The sequence below is a fragment of the Pan troglodytes genome, chromosome X, assembly GCF_028858775.2.
Source record: "Pan troglodytes isolate AG18354 chromosome X, NHGRI_mPanTro3-v2.0_pri, whole genome shotgun sequence".
Classification (NCBI taxonomy): domain Eukaryota; kingdom Metazoa; phylum Chordata; class Mammalia; order Primates; family Hominidae; genus Pan; species Pan troglodytes.
In genome coordinates this window covers 67,483,664-67,506,808 of record NC_072421.2, presented here as the reverse complement: position 1 = coordinate 67,506,808, position 23,145 = coordinate 67,483,664, and the positions used below count along the sequence as shown (strand labels likewise).

Below are 23,145 nucleotides of genomic sequence, written 5' to 3'. Positions count from 1 at the left end.
TATCACCAAGTACACAGATAAAAGATCAACACACAAATATTCAATTGCTTTTCTATATACTGACAATAAACATGCAGAAACTAAAATTTAAAATATAATACCAGTTTCAATAGCACTGAAGAAAATAGAGTACTTAGGTAGATACCTAACAAAACACATAGAGGCTGTATATACTGAACATTATAAAATGCTGTTGAATCCCTTCATGTTAAAAACTCTCAATAACCTAGGTATTGAAGGGACATACCTCAAAATAATAAAAGCCATTTATGACAAACCCACAGACAACATCATATTGAATGGGCAAAAGCTGGAAGCATTCCCCTTGAAAACCAGCACAAGACAAGGATGCCCTTTCTCACCACTCCTATCCAACATGGTATTGTAGGTCCTAGCCAGAGCAATCACACAAGAGACAGAAATAAAGGGCATCCAAATAGTAAGAGAGGAAGTCAAACTATCCCTGTTTGCTGATGACATGATTCTATACCCAGAAAACCCCATAGTCTTGGCCCAAAAGCTCCTTCAGCTGATAGACAACTTCAGCAAAGTTTCAGGATACAAAATCAGTGTACAAAAATCACTAACATTCCTATACATCAACAATAGCCAAGCAGAGAGCCAAATCAGGAATGCAATCCCATTCACAACTGTTACAAAACGAATAAAATACCTAGGAATACAGCTAACCAGGGAGGTGAAAGATCAATGAGAATTACAAAACACTGCTCAAAGACATCAGGAAAGACACAAACAAATGTAAAACCATTCCATGCTCATGGATAAGAAGAATCAATATCATTAAAATGGCCATACTGCCCAAAGCAATTTAGAGATTCAATGCTATTCCTATCAAACTATCAATGACATTCTTCACAGAACTAGAAAAAACTATTTTAAAATTCATATGGAACCAAATAACAGCCCAAGTAGCCAAGGCAATCCTAAGGAAAAAAAAAATAAGCTGAAGGCATCATATTACCTGAATTTAAACTATATTACAGGGTGACAGTAACCAAAACAGCATGGTAATGGAACAAAACAGATGCATAGATCAGTGGAACAGAATAGAGAGCCTAGAAATAAAGCCACACACCTACAACTATCTGATCTTTGACAAAGTCAACAAAAACAAGCAATGGTGAAAGGAATCCCTATTCAATAAAGGTGCTGGGAAAACAGGCTAGCCATATGCAAAAGATTGAAACTGGATCCCTTCCTTACAACATACACAAAAATTAACTCAAGAATGAGTAAAGACTGAAATGTAAAACCCCAAACTATAAAAACCCTAGAAGAAAATCTAGGCAATACCACTCAGGATATAGGCACAGGCAAAGATTTCACGATGAAGACGCCAAAAGCGATTGCAACAAAAGCAAAAATGGACAAATGGGATCTAATTAAAGAGCTTCTGTACAGCAAAAGAAACTATCAGCAGATTAAACAAATAACCCATAGAATAGGAGAAAATATGTGTAAACTATGCATCTGACAAAGGTCTAATATCCAGCATCTATGAGGAACTGAAATCTACAAGAAAACAAACCCATTAAAAAGTAGGCAAAGGACATGAACAGACACTTTTCAAAAGAATATATACATGCAGCCAACAAGCACATGAAAAAAAAACTCAATATCACTGATCATTAGAAAAATGCAAATCAAAACCACAATGAGATACCATCTCACACCAGTCAAAATGACTACTACTAGAAAGTCAAAAATAACAGATGCTGGAGAGGTTGCAAAGAAAAGAGAATGCTTAATACACTGTTAGTGGGAGAATAAATTAGTTCAACCATTGTGAAAAACAGTGTGGCAATTCCTCAAAGAACTACCATTTGACCCAGCAATCTCATTATTGGGCATATACCCAAAGGAATATAAATCATTCTACCATAAAGACACATGCATGTGGCGTATGTTCACTGCAGCACTACTCACAATAGCAAAGACATGGAATCAATGTAAATGTCCATCAATAGCAAACTGGTCGAAGAAAATGTGGTACATATATACCATGGAATATTATGCAACCATTAAAAAGAATGAAATCATGTCCTTTGTAGGAACATGGATGGAGCTTGAGGCCATTATCCTTAGCAAATTAATGCAGGAACAGAAAGCCAAATACTGCATATTCTCACTTATAAGTGGGAGCTAAATGATGAGAACACATGGACACAAAGAGGGGAATGTTAGACACTGGGGCCTACTTGAGGATGGAGGGGGAGAAGAGGGAGAGGATCAGAAAAAAATAACTCTTGCGTACTAGGCTTAGTACCTGGGTGACAAAATAATCTGTACAACAAACTCCTGTGACATGAGTTTACCTGTATAACAAACCTGCACATGTACTCCTGAACCTAAAATAAAAGTTACAAAAAGTAAAAAAAAAAAAAAAAAAAAAAAAATGGGTTGAAAGGAATTTTTAAAAGACCTAAATAGATAGATATATTGTGTTCATTGATTGGAAGACAACATTGTAAAGATGTCAATTTTCCCCATATTGATCCACAGGTTTACTATAATTCCTATAAAAATCCTAACAAGGATTTTTGTAGACATAGGCAAGCTTATTTTAAGTTATATGGAAAGGCACAGGCCTCAGAATAGGTAGAACAACCCTGGAAAAGAGAAAAAAAGGAGAAGGAATCACTCTAGCACATATTAACACTTAACATATATAGCTACCGTAATCAAAACAGCATGGTATTAGTGGAGGGTAGACATACAGCTCCATGAGACGAAACAGAGAACTCAAAAATATGTTCATATAAATATGCATGACTAAAGTCAAACCCAATTCAATGGAGGAAGCATAGCCTTTTCAACAAATGATGCTGGAGCAATTGGATATCCCCAGGCAAGTAAAGTAACCCTGAAATAATCTTCACAATTTATATAAAAGTTAACTCAAAATGTATCATAGACTTAAATATAAAAGTAAAATTATAAAACCTTTTTTAAAAACAGGAGAAAATCTTTGGGAACTAGGGTGAGGCAAAGAGTTCTTAGACTTGACACAAAAAGTATGATCTATAAAAGAAAAAATTGATAAATTCGACCTTACCAAAATTTAAAACCCTTGCTCTGTGAAAGCCTATGTGAGCACAACAAAAAGATAAGCTTATAGACTACGAGAAAATATTTCCAAACCACATATTTGAAAATGAACTTATATCTAGAATATATAAAGAACTCTCAAAACTCAAGAGTAAACTAAAAATAAAACAAAAGACATGAAGAGACACTTAACTAAAGAGGACACAGAGATTGCAGATCAATACATGAAAAGATGTTCAATATTATTAGCCATCAGGGAAATTAAAATTAAAATTACTATGATACACTACTACACACCTATCCAAATGGCTAATATTAAAAATAGTGACAGTGCCAAATGCTGGCAAGAATGTGGAGAAAGAGAACCATTCATGGTGGGAATGTAAAATAGTACAGCCACTATGGTAAAGTAAAATTATAAATTTTGTATAAAGTAAAATGATAAATTATTGTAAATAGTTTGGCAGTTTCTTGGAAAAAAAAAAAACTAAACATGCAACTATAATATGACCCAGCAACTGGATTCTTAGGCATTTATCCCAGAAAAATAAAAACATGTTCAAACAAAAACCTACACACAAATGTTCATGGCAGCTTTCTTTGTAATTGCCAAAAACTGGAATAAGCCTTGATGTCCTTCAACAGGTGACTTGTTAAACAAACTACAGTTCATCCACACAATGAAACATTACTCAGCAATAAAAAGGAACAAACTATTAATACACACAACAATTTGGATGGATTCCAAGGGGACTATGCTAAGTGAAAAAAAGTAAATCCCCAAAGTGTACATACCGTATGATTCCATTTATATGACATTTTAGAAATGACAAAACTGTAGAAACAGGAGATAAGTGGTTGCCTGGGGTTAGACATGAGGTAAAGGGAGGGTACACAAGGAGGCAGCGGGTGTGTTTATAAAAGGACAAAACAAGGGATCCTTTTGATGTTGGAACTGTTCTGTATCTCAACTGTGGTAGTAGATACACAAGGCTACACAGATAAGATTGTATACGACTACAAGTAAATCTGAAGAAATATGAATAAGATGGGTAGATTGTACCAATGTCAATTCCTGGTCATGATATTATACTATAGTTTTGTAAACTGTTACCATTAGCGGAAACTAGAGCATACAAAGGAGTTCTCCGTATTATTTCTGAAAATTGCATGTGAATCTATAATTTTCCTCTTTTTAAATTATACTTTAAGTTTTAGGGTACATGTGCACAATGTGCAGGTTTGTTACATATGTATACATGTGCCATGTTGGTGTGTTGCACCCATTAACTCGTCATTTAACATTAGGTATATCTCCTAATGCTATCCCTTCCCCTCCCCTCACCCTACAACAGGCCCCGGTGTGTGATGTTCCCCTTCCTGTGTCCATGTGTTCTCATTGTTCAATTCCCACCTATGAGTGAGAACATGCACTGTTTGGTTTTTTTGTCCTTGCAATAGTTTGCTGAGAATGATGGTTTCCAGCTTCATCCATGTCCCTACAAAGGACATGAACTCATCATTTTTTATGGCTGCATAGTATTCCATGGTGTATATGTGCCACATTTCCTTAATCCAGTCTATCATTGTTGGACATTTGGGTTGGTTCCAAGTCTTTGCTATTGTGAATAGTGCCGCAATAAACATACATGTGCATGTGTCTTTACAGCAGCATGGTTTATAATGCTTTGGGTATATACCCAGTAATGGGATGGCTGGGTCAAATGGTATTTCTAGTTCTAGATCCCTGAGGAATCACCACACTGACTTCCACAATGGTTGAACTAGTTTACAGTCCCACCAACAGTGTAAAAGTGTTCCTATTTCTCCACATCCTCTCCAGTGCCTGTTGTTTCCTGACTTTTTAATGATTGCCATTCTAATTGGTGTGAGATGGTATCTCATTGTGGTTTTGATTTGCATTTTTCTGATGGCCAGTGATGATGAGCATTTTTTCATGTGTCTTTTGGCTACATAAATGTCTTCTTTTGAGAAGTGTCTGTTCATATCCTTCGCCCACTTTTTGATGGGGTTGTTTAAGGTCCAATGTCAAGAGACAAATATGAACTGCATCTATATATACTAATAATTAACATGTGGAAACCAAAATTAAAGACACATTACCATTTATAATTACTCCGAATGAATGACTACTGGATACATAATGAAATGAAGGCAAAAATAAAGATGTTCTTTGAAACCAACGAGAACAAAGACAAAACATAACAGAATCTCTGGGACACATTCAAAGCAGTGTGTAGAGGGAAATTTATAGCACTAAATGCCCACAAGAGAAAGCAGGAAAGATCTAAAATTGACACCCTAACATCACAATTAAAAGAACTAGAGAAGCAAGAGAAAACACATTCAAAAGCTAGCAGAAGGCAAGAAATAACTAAGATCAGAGCAGAACTGAAGGAAATAGAGACACAAAAAACCCTTCAAAAAATCAATGAATCCAGGAGCTGGTTTTTTGAAAAGATCAACAAAATTGATAGACTGCTAGCAAGACTAATAAAGAAGAGAAGAGAGAAGAATCAAATAGACGCAATAAAAAATGATAAAGGGGATATCACCATCGATCCCACAGAAATACAAACTACCATCAGAGAATATTATAAACACCTCTACGCAAATAAACTAGAAAATCTAGAAGAAATGGATAAATTCCTCGACACATACACTCTCTCAAGACTAAACCAGGAAGAAGTTGAATCTCTGAATAGACCAATAACAGGCTCTGAAATTGAGGCAATAATTAATAGCCTACCAACCAAAAAAAGTCCAGGACCAGATGCATTCACAGCCGAATTCTACCAGAGGTACGAGGAGGAACTGGTACCATTCCTTGTGAAACTATTCCAATCAATAGAAAAAGAGGGAATCCTCCCTAACTCATTTTATGAGGTCAGCATCATCCTGATACCAAAGCCTGGCAGAGACACAACCAAAAAAGAGAATTTTAGACCAATATCCCTGATGTACATCGATGCAAAAATCCTCAATAAAATACTGGCAAACTGAATCCAGCAGCACATCAAAAAGCTTATCCACCATGATCAAGTGGGCTTCAACCCTGGGATGCAAGGCTGGTTCAACATAGACAAATCAATAAACATAATCCAGCATATAAACAGAACCAAAGACAAAAACCACGTGATTATCTCAATGGATGCAGAAAAGGCCTTTGACAAAATTCAACAACCCTTCATGCTAAAAACTCTCAATAAGTTAGGTATTGATGGGACGTATCTCAAAATAATAAGAGCTATCTATGACAAACCCACAGCCAATGTCATACTGAATGGGCAAAAACTGGAAGCATTCCCTTTGAAAACTGGCACAAGACAGCGATGCCCTCTCTCACCACTCCTATTCAACATAGTGTTGGAAGTTCTGGCCAGGGCAATCAGGCAGGAGAAGGAAATAAAGGGCATTCAATTAGGAAAAGAGGAAGTCAAATTGTCCCTGTTTGCAGATGACATGATTGTATATCTAGAAAACCCCATCTTCTCAGCCCAAAATCTCCTTAAGCTGATAGGCAACTTCAGCAAAGTCTCAGGATACAAAATCAATGTGCAAAAATCACAAGCATTCTTATACACCAATAACAGACAAACAAGAGAGCCAAATCATGAGTGAACTCCCTTTCACAATTGCTTCAAAGAGAATAAAATACCTAGGAATCCAACTTACAAGGGATGTGAAGGACCTCTTCAAGAAGAACTACAAGCCACTGCTCAATGAAATCAAAGAGGATACAAACAAATGGAAGAACATTCCATGCTCATGGGTAGGAAGAATTAATATCGTGAAAATGGCTATACTGCCCAAGGTAATTTATGGATTCAATGCCATCCCCATCAATTTACCAATGACTCTCTTCACAGAATTGGAAAAAACTAAAGTTCATATGGAACCAAAAAAGAGCCCGCATTGCCAAGTCAATCCTAAGCCAAAAGAACAAAGCTGGAGGCATCACGCTACCTGACTTCAAACTATACTAAAGGCAACAGTAACCAAAACAGCATGGTACTGGTACCAAAACAGAGATATAGACCAATGGAACAGAACAGAGCCCTCAGAAATAATGCCGCATATCTACAACCATCTGATCTTTGACAAACCTGACAAAAACAAGAAATGGGGAAAGGATTCCCTATTTAATAAATGGTGCTGGGAAAACTGGCTAGCCATATGTAGAAAGCTGAAACTGGATCCCTTCCTTACACCTTATACAAAAATTAATTCAAGATGGATTAAAGACTTAAATGTTAGACCTAAAACCATAAAAACCCTAGAAGAAGACCTAGGCAATATTCAGGACATAGGCATGGGCAAGGACTTCAAGTATAAAACACCAAAAGCAATGGCAACAAAAGCCAAAATTGACAAATGGGATCTAATTAAACTCAAGAGCTTCTGCACAGCAAAAGAAACTACTATTAGAGTGAACAGGCAACCTACAGAATGGGAGAAAATTTTCGCAACCTACTCATCTGACAAAGGGCTAATATCCAGAATCTACAATGAACTCAAACAAATTTACAAGAAAAAAAAAAAATCTACAATTTTCTTAATAACAACATCAGTTTAAAATGCTGGGGACATAGACAGGAGTGATGGCCCATGCCTGTAGTCCCAGTTCCTCTGGAGGTTGAGGTGAGAGGATCTCTAGAGTCCAAAAATTCAAAGCCAGCCTGAGATGCCCCCTCTTTAAAAAGAGAAAAAAATAATGCTGAAAACAGTTTAAAGCAAAGAGAAATCAGTGGACACTAGGAGCTAGTATGGGTTCATTAGGAAAAAAACTCGTTCACCCTCCCCTCCCTTTCTTCCTTCCTTTACTTTTGATATAAAAGTTATCAGGTGAGTGCTATAACTGTTTTTATATCCTGAGTTTAGGAAAGTATTTGACGGTGTCTCAGAATAGCTTTATAGAGTCAAAACTGATGTGTCACATTAGAGCTGAGAGAACTTGTAAACATTTCAAAGACCATACTCAAGACTGACTGAAAGATTAAATGTCAATCAATGGTCCCTAGCCAAATGCTAAAAGGCCACATATCCTTCAAGATTTCCACTGATGGTTTGAAAACCAAACAGAAAGCATATAGTTGACTGAATCTGCAGATGGTCTGAAGCACACAAGGGTACTGATATTTGAATGGTCAGAATTAGGAATTAACAGACTATACTGGCTGTTAGATACACAATGAAAAATAACATAAACAAATAAAAAGCCTTTCACAAAGGTCCAAACTTACAATTAAATAAACACAGCAGCATCTGTGAAAGAGTTTTAAGCTGATGGAAAGCCCAGTGAACCATCATGATCTCAGACTTCATTTCTTACTGTTTCTGCTACATTGACAACTTTGCCATTCCTCAAACACACCAAGAACACATTCTAGACTCAGGACCTTTGCACATGCTATTTTCTCTATCCAGTTGGTTCTTCTCCCAATTATCTGCATGATGTTATCCTTCATTTCTTCTGGGTCTTGCTATATCACAGAGGCATTTCTTGACCACATAAGTGAGACAGCAACTCCCACCCCTCACTTTTTATATATCCCTTTCCTTGCTCTAAGTTTCTCCTGTATTTGCTTCCACCTGATATATTGTAGATCTATTTTTTATATTTTTTGTCTGCCCCCACCCCAGCTCCCATCAAAATGGGAGCAGGTAACAGGAACTTTGTTTTCTTCCTAGCCAGATACAGGTTTTGTTGGACTTAAAATATATGAGTTGCAGAATTTTCTTCAAGAACAATAATACCAAATTACAAATACAAAATTAGTTATAGGGCCGTAGATGTCCCTGCAAGTGAAGGGCCTTGGAATTTAAGCTTCATTCACTTTATAGTAAATCTACCTCTAATCACTGTTATAGCCCCAGATCCTAGCACAGCTCCTCATACATGTGTGAAGCCTCCATACTTGAGTCCTTACCTAATGAACTGATGAACTAAAACCTACGTACATAAAAACTAACTAAAAGCCCAACTTCACAGTATACTTTTGTAACAAATAGCTGAGTGTCCACCAATCACAGCAGCCAAGCTTCGGTCAACTGCAGGTAGCTAACTGATTACACCATGCTCAAATAAGGCAAAGGCAGAGCTGTAACCAATCAAGCTGTCTCTCTTAGGGCACTCAGTTTTTCGTCCATAAATGCTGCATGCAAGAGTTCTGTTAACCTGTTCTGGTTTTGAGGGCTGCCCAATTTGTGAATCATTCTTTCCTCAATTAAACTCTGTTAAATTTAGTTTGTCTAAAGTTTTTCTTTTAACAGATTGGCATTGGAAGTCGGATCCAAAGTAGAACTCCAGTGACCCCCAGTAACACTGAGTGACTAAGTAAAAGTACCCAACAGAGCCCATTATGCCCACTGATCTATTAGAGCAACTGGGGTCATGGGTGATTTCTCTCTCAGATTCTGGGCTCCACAAATTTGTTGCTTGAGCTCTCAAATTTATTTTAGCATTTTTTTAAATCCACAATGGATTCAGAAGTCACAATAGAAACAGGAATGGGTACTGTATGGGGGTGCCACAGGTGTCTGCCTGGGTCAGACAGAAACTGGACTGGGTTCAATAGGTAGGTAAGGTTACTAGAATATAATAGGAAATCATGGGTTCATCTGGATCCAAAAAGTCTAGAACTCCTCCATGTGGAACTCTAGCAAATTTCATGTATAAGAACTATGGATATAGAACCTGTGTTTTTCTAGAGAAATGGGTGAACTCAGAGTAACTTAGAGTTACAGTGGGCACAGTGGGAAAACTCCTTACAAAAGGCAAACAGTTGGGTGTCTTTACAGCTACAACATCTACGAGGACCAAGAGGACCTTGCGGTATAAATTTTAAACCAAAAACAAGGGGTCCCAAACTAAAGTACCCTGTGCTCTGAGATGTCTGACTTTATCGTAAACAGCCAGAGAATTAGAAAATAAACTGTCAGTTTTTATACAAGACATCTGATGAACTCACTCACTTTGTCCTGCACTATTTCCTCACTAGAAGAAGCCCCCAAAGGCTTCACTCCTTGGATGATAATTAACCAATCTCTCAGAGAGAAATAAAGAATATTTCCATGGTGGAGGTTTCAAATTATGTCTAAAAGATTCCTGTGTCCAAACCTGTCTAATATCACTTGGACCATTTTCAGAAAAATATTTGTAAGAATTAGTTCTCTCTGTTTTCTGTACTTATTCTTGCTTCTCCCATAAGAACCTCTCAGTTGACTGAAACCTCTCTTCTCAAAACCCTGTTGACTATATGTTCTGCCAACTCTGTCCACCTCTTTCTGGTCAACATGATCTTTGGAGAGAGAAAATATTTTATGTTGACTGATGATTCTGACTGTTCTTTATCTTTCTCTCCATCTTTCTCTTTATCCTCCTCTGCCTACTGTAAACCAAAAATAAAATTCTAAGGTACCCCCCAACCACCTGAATGGACTTCTTCCTAGGCCAGGGCACTTTAAAATTTAACCTGAGAGACTGGTTCAGGCCATGACAGGAAGTGGGGGTCAGACATGCCTCATTAGGCCTCTTCAGCATTAACATCAACATAGTCTGATAAGAAACATTTATAATCTATTCTCTCTGAAGCCTGCTACCTGGAGGCTTCATTTGTATGATAAAACCTTGGTCTCCACAACCTCTTATCTCAACATAGACATTCCTTTCTATTGATAACTCTTTCAACCAATTGCCAATTAGAAAAATTGTAAATCTACATACAACCTGGAAGCCTCCCCACCCCCACCCTTCTTCGAGTTGTCCTGCCTTTCTGGACTGAACCAATGTATTTCTTAAATGTGTTTGATTGAAGTTTCACATCTCCCTAAAATGTATAAAACCAAGCTGCACCCCAAACACCTTGGGCACATATTCTCAGGATCTCCTGAGGGCTGTGTCATGGGTCATGGTCACTCATATTTGGATCAGAAAAAATCTTTTCAAAAATATTTTACAGAGTTTGACACTTTTCATCGATAGTACTCTAAATTTATTAACCTTTTTGCTTATTTTCCCATCTCAGGATAAAAAAGTTGTTTAGAGAAGTTCAGCCCTCAGATAAAGGTGGCCTGCTTCTTTAACCACTCTATGCCTTTGTCAAAATCTTAAACTCAGAACAACAGTGAAATGTATCCTAGGCTGGCATAGAAGATGCTTTGTCTGCCCTATGCATTAATGGGAACCACTCTGAACTCAGTAATCTAATTTAAAAACTTGGGCTGGGAATCTGCCTATTTTTAGTTATTTTGAGATGTTTTGTAAAATAAATTTACATCTATAAAGGAAATCTCCATTTATAAGGCTGTCTCTGTCTCTGCACCGGAAGAAAGGCAGGACTCTTATTAGAAGCTCTTACAATGGAGAAAGCATTGACTTAAATTTACATAACAAGCCTTACCTTTGTTTAAGGTGATTTTCTTGGCCATCTTGTCTTAACTGGGCCTTTACCAATACCTTCTTTTCTTGGTTTGAGCAAATAATGACAATTAGTGCTGAAATCTGAGTTCTGTACCTTTGAGATATAAATTTTGTACCTTGTTTTACCTAAGAACCATCACTTTAGAAATGCAAATTTGGTGTAGAAAATTTTTAGATGGTTCTTAAAAATGAGATGACTAAAATGGACACTGATGGGGTTAAAACAAAGGTTGAATCTAACAAAGGATGGATGAACCAGAGGGACTCCCTGTTGGTCCCCCAACATTTCAGTGACCCAAACCAGTCCACTCTATTTACCTCAGTTTGGAGAAATTTTAAAAGCCCAAAGACAAATATAATGAGCAGCCTAACTAAAAATTGCTTAGGGCAATAATCAGGCAGGTCATTTTAAAAAAGGACAAAGGTCCCTTGACTCAATCCCTACTGCTACTATGAGTAAAATGGTTAGAGGTCAAAGAAAAGAGGTATCTTCAGAGTAAATGGTGTTGGGGAAAGATGAATGGGCCCCTTAGAGAATAGATGATGTTGTGACAAGGTTTGTCTGGTTGCGATGGACTTCTGGCCTTCTCTCTTGTGATAACAGTTAATCTTCAGAGGACTGATGACAATTGAGTTCCTTTTGTAGCATTAGTCTTTAGGCAGATGGAGGGGGAACTCAGAAAGCCTCTGTATTTCGCTGTTTTTCTTTTTTCTTTCATTTTTTTTTTTTTTTTTTTTTGAGATGGAGTTTCACTCTTGTAGCCCAGTCTGGAGTGCAATGGTGTGATCTCAGCTCACTGCAACCTCCGCCTCCCAGGTTCAAGCCATTCTCCTGCCTCAGCCTCCCGAGTAGCTGGGATTACAGGTGCCCATCACGACATCCAGCTAATTTTGTATTTTTTTTAGTAGAGACAGGGTTTCACCATGTTGGCCAGGCTGATCTTGAACTCCTGACCTCAGGTGAATGGCCCACCTCGGCCTCCCAAAGTGCTGGGATTACAGGTGTGAGCCACCACGCCTGGCCTATTTTGCTGTTTTTCAAATGCTTCAGCTCAAAGTCATCAACATAACAAAAATATGTATACCGATATACATATTTTAGGGTGGTATTTCCTGAACTCCTTCAATGGCCAGTTTTGTTTAATGAGCAATTCAAGAATTGTCAAGAATAAGTAAATTAAGTGAATGTAAATGGGATACAAGTTTAAGTGAACTTGTCAAAATTTCAAAAATCTTTTTCAGTAACTTAAAATCTTAAAGTCCTTCTATGTTATATTAAGTACAGTAGTCCCCACCTTATCCTTGGGAGATAAATTCCAAGACACCCAGTAGATGCACTGATGGACCCTCCCACCCACTCCCCCCACTCCTCACCTCTGGGCAAGGGCATTCCAAAGTTAACCTGAAAACTAGTTCAAGTGATAATGGAACATTTCTCATTATACCCTCCTCCCTTTTGAAATTCAGGCACAGCTGACTAACATTAACATCAAAACAGAGACCTTAAAACTGATAGAACAGACCCTTTAGGTCTGATAAGAAATATTTACAATCTATTCTCTCTGAAGCCTGTTACCTCTGCTACCTGGAGGCTTTGTCTGCATGATAAAATCTTGGTCTCCACAACCTCTTATCTTAACCCAGACATTCTTTCTATTGATTCCAGGTCTTTAGATAATAACTGTTTCAACCAATTACCAATCAGAAAATCTTTGAATCTGCCTATGACCTGGAAACCCCAGCTTCCAGTTGCCTTGCCTTTCCAGACCAAATCAATGTACATATTACATGAACTGATTGATGTCTTGTCTCCCTAACATGTGTAAAACCAAGCTGTAGCACACGTTCTCAGGATTTACTGGGGCTGTGTCACAGGCCATTGGTCATTCATATTTGGCTCAGAATAAATCTCTTCAAATGTTTTACAGAGTTCAACTCTTTTCATCAATGCCTGAAACCAAAGGTAGTACCAAACTCTATATATACTATGTTGTCATCTATACATACATACCTATGATAAGATTTAGCTTATAAATTAGGCACAGTAAGAGATTAACAACAACTAATAAAATACCAAAATTATAATGATATATTACAATAAAAGTAATATAGATGTGGTCTTTCTCTCTCTCTGAAAGATTCTCCCCAGGGCCTGAAACTTAAGGGAATGAATAACTCCTCCCTTCTCAGGCCCAGTCCCAAGACGCAAGACTACTTCCACCAACAGCATGCCTCAGCAAGATAGCAGAAGCAGGAAGAGAGCTGGCCGGAAGACACGTACCCCCTGAAGACCGAGAGAGAGGCCGTCAGGGTACTGCGTAGCAGTTACATAAGACTGAGACACTTTCTGTTTACAGGAGACTATAAAACCCCTGCCCTGGCCTCATTTGGTGCTGATGCCATTTTAGGCCTCAGCCCGTCTGCACCCAGGCGCTCATTAAAACAGCGTATTGCTCCACACTACCTCGTGTTGTCTGTTGGCACGCTCTCGGGATTAGAACAGATACAAGAACCTTTCATCTGGTGCCGAAAACCGGGAGGGGCTCCGGTGTATGTCCCCTGTGGACCTACGCCTCCACCCTGGAGAGCAGGCCACAGCAGCCGGACAAAGGAAACTCCTCAGCCTCTAGTCGCCTCTCTGTGCATGCACATCAGTCACTGATCTCACCTACTGGTAAAGTTTCCTGGGAGCCTGGTTAACAGGGAAAAATCTGCATGGCCTCTCTTGGTTTCTCCGGTCCGAAAATCCAACCTTGGTCCAAGAAGGTTCCAGTGTGTGCCAGGCACTCGCTGATCATCTGGTCTTAGGGGGACACTTCTAAGCCATTTGATCCCATTCCAGGAACGAAAAAGGCAGCGGTGACAATTGCTCCTTTTATCGTCTCCCTACGGCCATGCAAGATGGTCTCCCTTTCACTTTTCTCCCGAGCCTACCCTCCGTTATGGGAAATTCCCAGTCTTCCATTCCAAAGGACAGCCCTCTAGGCTGCCTCATAAAAAAAAAAAAAAAAAAAAAACTTGCAAACCTTAGGCCTCAGACAAAATATCCGCCCTAAACACCTTGTCTTTTTTGCAATTCAGTCTGGCCACAGTATGAATTAGATAATGGGTCCAAATGGCCCGCAAATGAACATTCGACTTTACAGTTTTAACTGACTTAAGCAATTATTGCTGGCGGCTGGAAAAATGGGGAGAAATTCCTTATGTCCAGGCTTTTTTGCACTCAGATCACAACCCAACCTCGGCAATTCTTGCTCACCTGTTCAAATCCTTCTCCTCCATTCTCGCCGCCCTGATCGCCTTTCTCCTCCCAGCCCAACCTCTTTTTCCTTGTTGGATCCAGCAGACTGCTGTCCACCCCTCCTCTCTCTCTCAAACACCTTTAGTCCCCCAAGCTTCCTCTTTATCTTCTCAGCTGCCATCTTCCCAGCCGCCATCCTCTCAGCTGCCATCTTCCCAGCCACCATCTTCCCAATCAGCAGTATCCACTTCTTTTCCTACACCTTCCCCTCCTCAGGACAATTCTAGTATTGTCTGTACCCATTCTCCTCCCCCACCGCCCTCTCCTGAGGCCTGTAAACCCATCCTGCCACCTTATGCCCCTATCTATCCTCCACTGCCTATCAGCTCAACGCCCCCTTCCCCCTTCAAACCCTCGGCAAGAACCACTTCCGGCTTCTTCCTTCTCTCCCACCCGTACTCACTCAGGCACCATCTTTGGTCCATGCCCCACCCTTACTTCAGCACCTGTGCTAGAGTGTCCCCTTTGGGAAGTAGCAGGAACTGAAGGTATTGTTAGAGTTCATGTTCCCTTCTCTCTCACTGATCTCTCTCAAATTAACAAAAGACTTGGTTCATTTCCAGAAGACCCTACCTCTTATATTAGAGTTTCAGTACCTCACCCAGTCTTATGAACTTGGCATGACCTCTGTATTATCCTCTCTTCCACCCTCACCCCAGAAGACCGGGACCATATCTGGACCCTAGCTCAGGCGTATGCTAATACAATTCATCACCAAGCTCCTGCCCAGCCTACTGGCGCAGAGGTAGTCCCCAACCAGGACCCCCACTGGGATTATCAAGATGAAGCCCCTGGATGCTGCCATCGGGACCACATGATTGTGTGTCTCCTTGCAGGACTCAAAAAGGGTGTCCATAAAGCAGTCAACTATGAAAAACTTTCAGAAATCACCCAGGGTCCTGACGAAAACCCAGACCTTTTTCTCTCTCGTTTAACTGAAGCCATGAGAAAGTATACCAACCTAGACCCAGCCAGCCCAGAAGGGACCTTCAGTTCATCTCCCAATCCACCCCCGATATCTGGCGCAAGCTTCAGAAGCTTGACGGTGGCCCTCAAATCCTACAACAAGACCTTCTTAATTTTGCCTTCAAAGTCTTTAACAATCGTGATGAGGAAAGTAAAAGGCAAAAACAGGCAGTTTCAAATGCTTGCCTCCACCATAAGGGGCCCTGCAGGCCCACGGGCCGCAGCTCCACACAGAATGCTCCTAGCAATCCACCTCCACCTGGCACCTGTTTCAAGTGTGGCAATGAAGGCGACTGGTCCAGACAATGACCAAACCCAGGTAAGCCCACCAGGCCATGCCCCCTCTGCAGAGGACCCCACTGGAAGTCGGACTGTGAGTGGCCCCCACAAGGACTGTCCCCATCCCTTCCTGAGCTGACCAAAACCTCCTACTGAGATCTCATCAGCCTTGCCACTGAAGACTGACAGTGCCCTGGAACAGATGCCCCAGCAACTACCATCTCTTCATACGAGCCAAGGGTAACTCTGATGGTGGCAGGTAAGCCAGTATGCTTTTTTAAAATTAATACTGGGGCAACCTACTCTGCTTTACCTAATTTTTCAGGACCCACCTAGTCCTCCCAAGTCTCCGTTGTGGGAATTAATGGACAAGTCTCCAAACCCTGAGCCACCCCTCCACTTTTCTGCTCCCCGCACACCTTTTCCTTCACTCGCTCTTTCTTAGTCCTGCCCTCATGCCCAACTCCACTCCTAGGCAGAGACATCCTTTCAAAACTCCACACTACTCTCCACTTCCACGTTCCCCATAGTACCCAATGCATCAACCCAAACCCCTCTGGTGCTTCTAACTTTCTTCTACTCCTCCAACCTCCCACTTTAAAACATGCAACCTTTCCTTATTCCCCATCCATAGTTAACCCCGCTATTTGGGATACTTCCACACCTTTTTCCTCAGTCGCAAAACACCACACTCCTGTCCGCATTACCCTTAAAGAGCCCACCCAGTTCCTATCACAGAAGCAGTATCCCATCCCCCAAGCAGCTCTCATAGGCCTAAAGCCTATCATTTCTCACCTCCTTGCCAGTCACCTACTCCGCCCAACAGACTCCCCTTTTAACACGCCAATTCTACCTGTCAAAAAGCCAGATGGAACTTATTACTTAGTCAAGGACCTCAGGCTCATTAACCAAGCTGTACTCCCAGTATGTCCAGTAGTTCCTAACCCATATACTTCACTTTCCGCAATTCCCTCCAATACCACCCATTTTTCTGTTCTAAACCTAAAGGATGCTTTTTTCACAATTCCTTTACACCCTGATTCTCAAGACCTCTTTGCCTTTATGTGGGAAGACCCTGACACCTTTCACACCAGCTCACATGCATACTACCTCAAGGTTTCAGAAACAGCCCCCACCATTTTGGGCAGGCCCTTGCTCATGACCTCTGTATCTTATCCCTAAAACCGTCCACTCTCCTTCAATATGTTAATGATCTGCTCCTGTGTAGCCCCTCTCAAAGAGACTGCAACACACATACTATCCCTCTTTTCAACTTCTTGGCAGAACAGGGGTATCAGGTCTCCCCTAAGAAAGCACAAATATGCACCCCCTCAGTCACCTATCTAGGCCTAGCTCTTACCCCGCAAACCCGACGGCTCACAACCGACCGCATATCCCTCCTCTAGTCCCTCCTGCCTCTGCAAACTAAGCAAGAAATTATCTCTTTTCTAGGACTAGCGGGATATTTTAGGCTCTGGGTTCCCTCCTTCACTCTACTTGCCAAACTTATATCAAGCTGCTAAAGGCCCTCTCCATGAGCCTTTAAACCCTGCTAAAAGGCCCTCTCCATGAGCCTTTAAACCCTGCGCAGACTATTACCCAACCTTTCCGTCTACTCCGTAAGGCTCTCAGCCCCCGTCCTCACTTTCCCAGACCTCACCAAAACTTTCTCCCTCTATACCAGCGAATGGCATGGAGTTGCACTAGGTGTTCTAACCCAGTCTAAGGGACCCACCCTCCAGATTGTTGCCTACCTCTCTAAACAGCTTGAAGCCACAGTTCTCGGATGACCTGCCTGCCTCCAAGCATCAGCGGCAGCTGCAGTCCTCACTCTTAAAAGCATAAAACCATCTCTCCATGCCAACCTAACAGTTTATTCAACCCATAACATCAGATATGCTAGCTCACCGCAGTGTACTAAGTCTCATCCCTGCCCCATGCCTCCTCCAAGTGTATGCTCTATTCATAGAAACTCCCCACATCACCATGCTAACCAGCTCCCATCTAAACTCGGCCATGCTCTGTCCCTGTCCTTCTTCTCTCCTCTTTACTCCTCAGAAGAAAAAGAGGACTACCAAGCCCAAAACCTTCAAAAACAAGGACCATGGTATGTCAAGGGAGGGTGCTTCGTTCTTCCTCACTCTTAAACAATTCCTATCCTCTAAAGTCTCCACAACTCTTTCCATGTCGGGTACAAACCTCTCTTCCAACTTCTCCACCCTATTCTCACTTGTCCTCACCTTTCTAGCCGTGTTTGAGAAATCACCCAGACCTGCTTTATCTGCCACTGAGTGTCACCCCAGGGGTCCCTCTGCCACTGCCTTTTCCTACCCACGAAGCCCGGGGCCAGGCACCCGGGCAAGATTGGCAAGTAGACTTCACTCACATGCTGCCCGGTAAATGGCTCTGCTATCTTCTAGTCTTTGTCTGTACTTTCTCCGGGTGGGTAGAAGCATTCCCAACAACTTCAGAAGGTGCAAATGTCGTCACACAAACTCTCATCATGCATAGAATTCCCCGTTTTGGACTCCCAACACTCATCCAATCTGATAACAGCCTGACTCTATCAGCCAAATTACCCAAGGCGTCTCTACATCCTTGGGAATAAAATGGATTCTCCACACACCCTACAGGCCCCAATCTTCAGGCAAAGTTGAAAAGGTCAACTCTGTCCTTAAAGCCCAACTCACCAAGCCCAACTCTAGAAACCCGGCAGTCGTGGACAAAAAAAATCTCTCTTTTGCCCTCATGAGACTCTGCGCAACACCAAAAGCACACTCTTTTTATAGTCCCTTTGAAATCATGTATGGCCGAACTTTTCTTTTAGGGCCTCCACCCTTACCAGACTCTGAGCCACTCGGGAATTACCTCCCTTCCTTAATCCAGACACTGTCTTTTATTCGTGAAGCAACAAATGAGGCCATGCCTCTGCCTGTCGACACCTCCTTGTCCTCTCAACATAACTGTCTTGCAGGCACAGATGTGTTTATCTGCCAACCCAACCCTCACAAAAAGCTACAACCGAAGTGGTCAGGCCCTACACTGTGATACTCAGCATGCCAACTGCAGTGAGAATCCAAGGACTCCCCTACTGGATCCGTTGCACCAGGGTCAAGCTCACCCCGCAAGGATACTCCTTCCTCCAAAACATTAACAGTGGGCAACACCCTCGGAGTCCCTGTATATAATAACCTAAACAAAGAAAAACAATCCTTAAAGGTAGAAGGAAGCCAAAGATGGCAAAAGGACAAATGGCCTCCGCAACGGATCATCGAATATCACGGTCCTGCCACTTGGGCTGAGGATGGTTCCTGGGGTTATCGCACTCCCATATATATGCTGAACAGAATAATTAGGCTACAGGCAGTTCTAAAGATAATCACTAACCAAACCTCCCCAGCCCTGGAAATGCTCCCGCAACAACAAAATCAAATGCGTGCGGCAATTTATCAAAACAGGCTACCACTAGACTAGTTATTAGCAGAAGAGAGTGGGGTCTGTGGTAAGTTTAATATCTCTAATTGCTGTCTTAACATAGACGATAACAAAAAAGCAGTTCTAGAAATTGCTTCAAACATCAGAAAAGTAGCCCATGTACCAGTCCAAACCTGGAAGGGATGGGTGGGACCCAACAAACCTTCTGGAGGGTGGTTCTCTAATTTAGGAGGATTTAAAACACTGGTAGGGACAGTAATCTTCATCATCGGGTTCCTCCTGTTTCTCCCCTGTATTATCCCACTAATAAAAGCTATTAAAAGTCTTGCTGAAACTACAGTTAACCACCAGACAATCCAGATGATGTTCCTGCTGCAACGACACGATGGACACCAACCCGTCTATCAAGAATAACCCAAAAATTAAGTTTTTCTTTGTTTCCAAGGTGCCCACACCACCCCCCATGTCACGCTTGAAGTAGTTATTGAGAAAGTCATCGCTTTTCCCTTTTTCTATAACCAAATAGATGGGAATGAAAGATTCTCCCCAGGGCCTGAAAGCTTAAGGGAATGAATAACTCCTCCCTTCTCAGGCCCAGTCCCAAGATCCAAGACCACTTGCACCAGCAGCGTGCCTCAGCAAGATAGCAGAAGCAGGAAGAGAGATGGCCGGAAGACACGTACCTCCTGAAGACTGAGAGAGAGGCCGTCAGGGTACCGCGTAGCAGTTACATCAGACTGAGACACTTTCTGTTTAGAGGAGACTATAAAATCCCTGCCCTGTCCTCATTTGGTGCTGACGCCATTTTAGGTCTCAGCCCGTCTGCACCCAGGCGCTCATTAAAACAGCGTGTTGCTCCACACTACCTCGTTCTGTCTGTTGGTGTGCTCCTGGGGTTCGAACCAATACAAGAACCTTTCACTCTCCCTCTCTCAAAATATCTCATTATATTGTACTCACCTATTTCTGAACTGCAATTGATCGCAGATAACTGAAACTGCAGTAAAGGAGGAATTACTCTAATACATATTCATGAAATGTCTAGGTCATTTCTAAGAAAGTTAAAAATACCAAAATATTAATTACAAAATGTAAGTTTAAAGCATACATATTTTGGCATCTTGTTTTCAAACAGTATAGGAATGCTATTTGGGTCTATTAGTAAACATGAAAAAACTACTCTATGAAGAAGCACATGTTCTAGAAATTATGAAATGCATATTCATAAAATGTTTGTATATAACAGAGGGTTTTAAGTTGTTTTACTTCCTGGGTTTTCACTAGAAATTAAGGTTACTAAGAGTTGAAAATCCTAATCAATATATGGTAATTTAAAATAGAAATAAAAGGAAAACAACCGTTGTACGTGAGTAAAGTAAGACATGTTTTTAGTAAGTGAAGCTATGAGGTACGGAAGAAGAAAAAAAGAGGGTAATTTTTATCCTAAAGTAGAATGATTGATTGTTCCAAAATGAGAAACCAAAAACTATATGAAAAATAAGAGACATAAAAAGATTATAGAAGGTTTGTGGAAGATAAATCTTACGAAAGTAATTTTATGTGTGATCAAGCTAAGATGAGAAGGAAATTATTCACAAGTTTTTCTAAAAATTGAGCCTTACTACCAAATGTACACTGATGCAAAACTACAATTTTTTACCTTGTGTTGAAACAATAAGGCTTTCTTGGAATCTTGATCCACGTTTTTTTTTTTTGAGACAGAGTTTTGCTCTTATTGCCCAGGCTGGAGTGCAATGGTGCGATCTTCACTCACTGCAACCTCTGCCTCCTGGGTTCAAGCAATTCTCCCACCTCAGCCTCCCAAATAGCTGGGATTACAGGCATGTGCCACCACGCCCAGCTAATTTTGTATTTTTAGTAGAGATGGGGTTTCACTATGTTGGTCAGGCTGGTCTCGAAATCCTGACCTCAGGTGATCCACCCACCTCGGCCTCCCAAAGTGCTGAGATTACAGGCGTGAGCCACTGGTCTGGCCTTTGATCTGCTCTTAATAGGAAATTTTGAGAGTTCTTTCTTTACCTTTTTGGTAGGTAACTGGCCTAGGAAACAAAGATTCTGTGCTTTATCAAGATGATTCCTTGTGCTTCACGTTCTATATTAGGTTTTTGCTTACTTAAGAAAACTGAGGCTGGGTGCAGTGGCTCATGCCTGTAATCCCAGCACTTTGGGAGGCCAAGGCGGGAGGCGGGTGGATCACAAGGTCAGGTGTTCGAGACCAGACTGGCCAACATAGTAAAACCCCGTCTCTACTAAAAATTAGCTGGGCGTGGTAGCGGGCACTTGTAATCCCAGCTATTCAGAAGGCTGAGGCAGGAGAATCGCTTGAACCTGGGAGGTGGAGGTTGCAGTGAGCCGAGATCGTGCCACTGCACTCCAGCCCAGGCGATAGTGCTAGACTCCGTCAAAAAAAAAAAAAAAAAAAAAAGAAAGAAGGAAAGAAGGAAAACTGAGTCCTCTAAAACAGCCAAGGATTTTTCTACAACTATGTTTCTATATTTGCCTTTTAAAGTCTTTTAATTATCACTCTATTTAAATGATTACTGTTATTTCACAGTCACTTATCATATTTTGACCAAGTGTTTTAAACCATATATATTTTTTTCTTTCTTTCTCTTCCTTCCTTCTTCCTTTCCTTTTTCTTTTTCTTTCTCTACAGTGGTGCGATCTCAGCTCACTGCTACCTCCACCTCCCAAGTTCAAGCGATTCTCCTGCCTCAGCCTGCCGAGTAGCTGGGACTACAGGCACACACCACCACACTTGGCTATTTTTTATATTTTTAGTAGAGATAGGGTTTTGCCATGTTGCCCAGGCTGGTCTCAAACTCATGAGTTCAAGCAATCCACCTGCCTTGGCCTCCCAAAGTGCTGGGATTACAGGCATGAGCCACCATGCCAGGCCGAAACCTTTGATATTTTTGACAAACTTCACAAAATCAAATTATAATTTAAGTCTCTTTCTTGACTTTGAATTAACTTTGGGATTTTCCAGATAGGCCCTTGGAACATCTCAAAAGGATACCTCTCTTTGTGAAAAGAGAAATATAAACTAACTGGGCTTATTCGATATATTAAATTATATGGAAAGTGTTGTCAAATAATAAGTAAAACTAACCCTTTGAGTTATATTTGCATGGATGTGTTATTAATACATGTTTCAGAAATTGTATAAAATACATAGAAATCTAGTAGTCCTGGTATAATGATAAGTCATAATTCTAGTTATCTTAAAATGTTGTATGCAGCAAAAATAACTGAATTTCCTTGTCAATTGCATCAACGTTGTAGTGAACTCTCAACAGGCCTTTAACCATGGCCATTTTAAGCATTATTATTCACAGATGGTTGTTTACTCTGGTACTTTCCTGAGCAACTATAAGCCTAAAGTGTTTTGTCTTCAAGGAGATTCATGGAAAGGACTCTGACAAGTAGAGATTTCTGATAACTTTAATACACCATTAGACTAGGTGAGACTTTCCAGATCAAGAAACTAGTTTTATAAAACTGCTAACCCACACGCAGAACAAGAATTATTAAATACTAAGGAAATGCTTTGGCAGATTTTCATAACAAGTCAGCCAGTACTGAAATTGTTAAGATATGCAATTTAAAATAACTCCTTAAGACTGATTGA

The 23,145-nt window shown here is 40.8% G+C and overlaps 1 protein-coding gene and 1 pseudogene across 3 annotated transcripts in view; one reads left to right on the top strand and one right to left on the bottom strand.

The window, feature by feature from the left end:
- The window catches only part of EDA (ectodysplasin A), a 434,047-nt gene that overhangs the window by 329,320 nt on the left and 81,582 nt on the right, over positions 1–23,145 (bottom strand). The gene's annotated exons all lie outside the window — the stretch shown is intronic.
- Positions 1,349–16,302, top strand: LOC134809361 (transcription factor NF-E4-like; annotated as a pseudogene).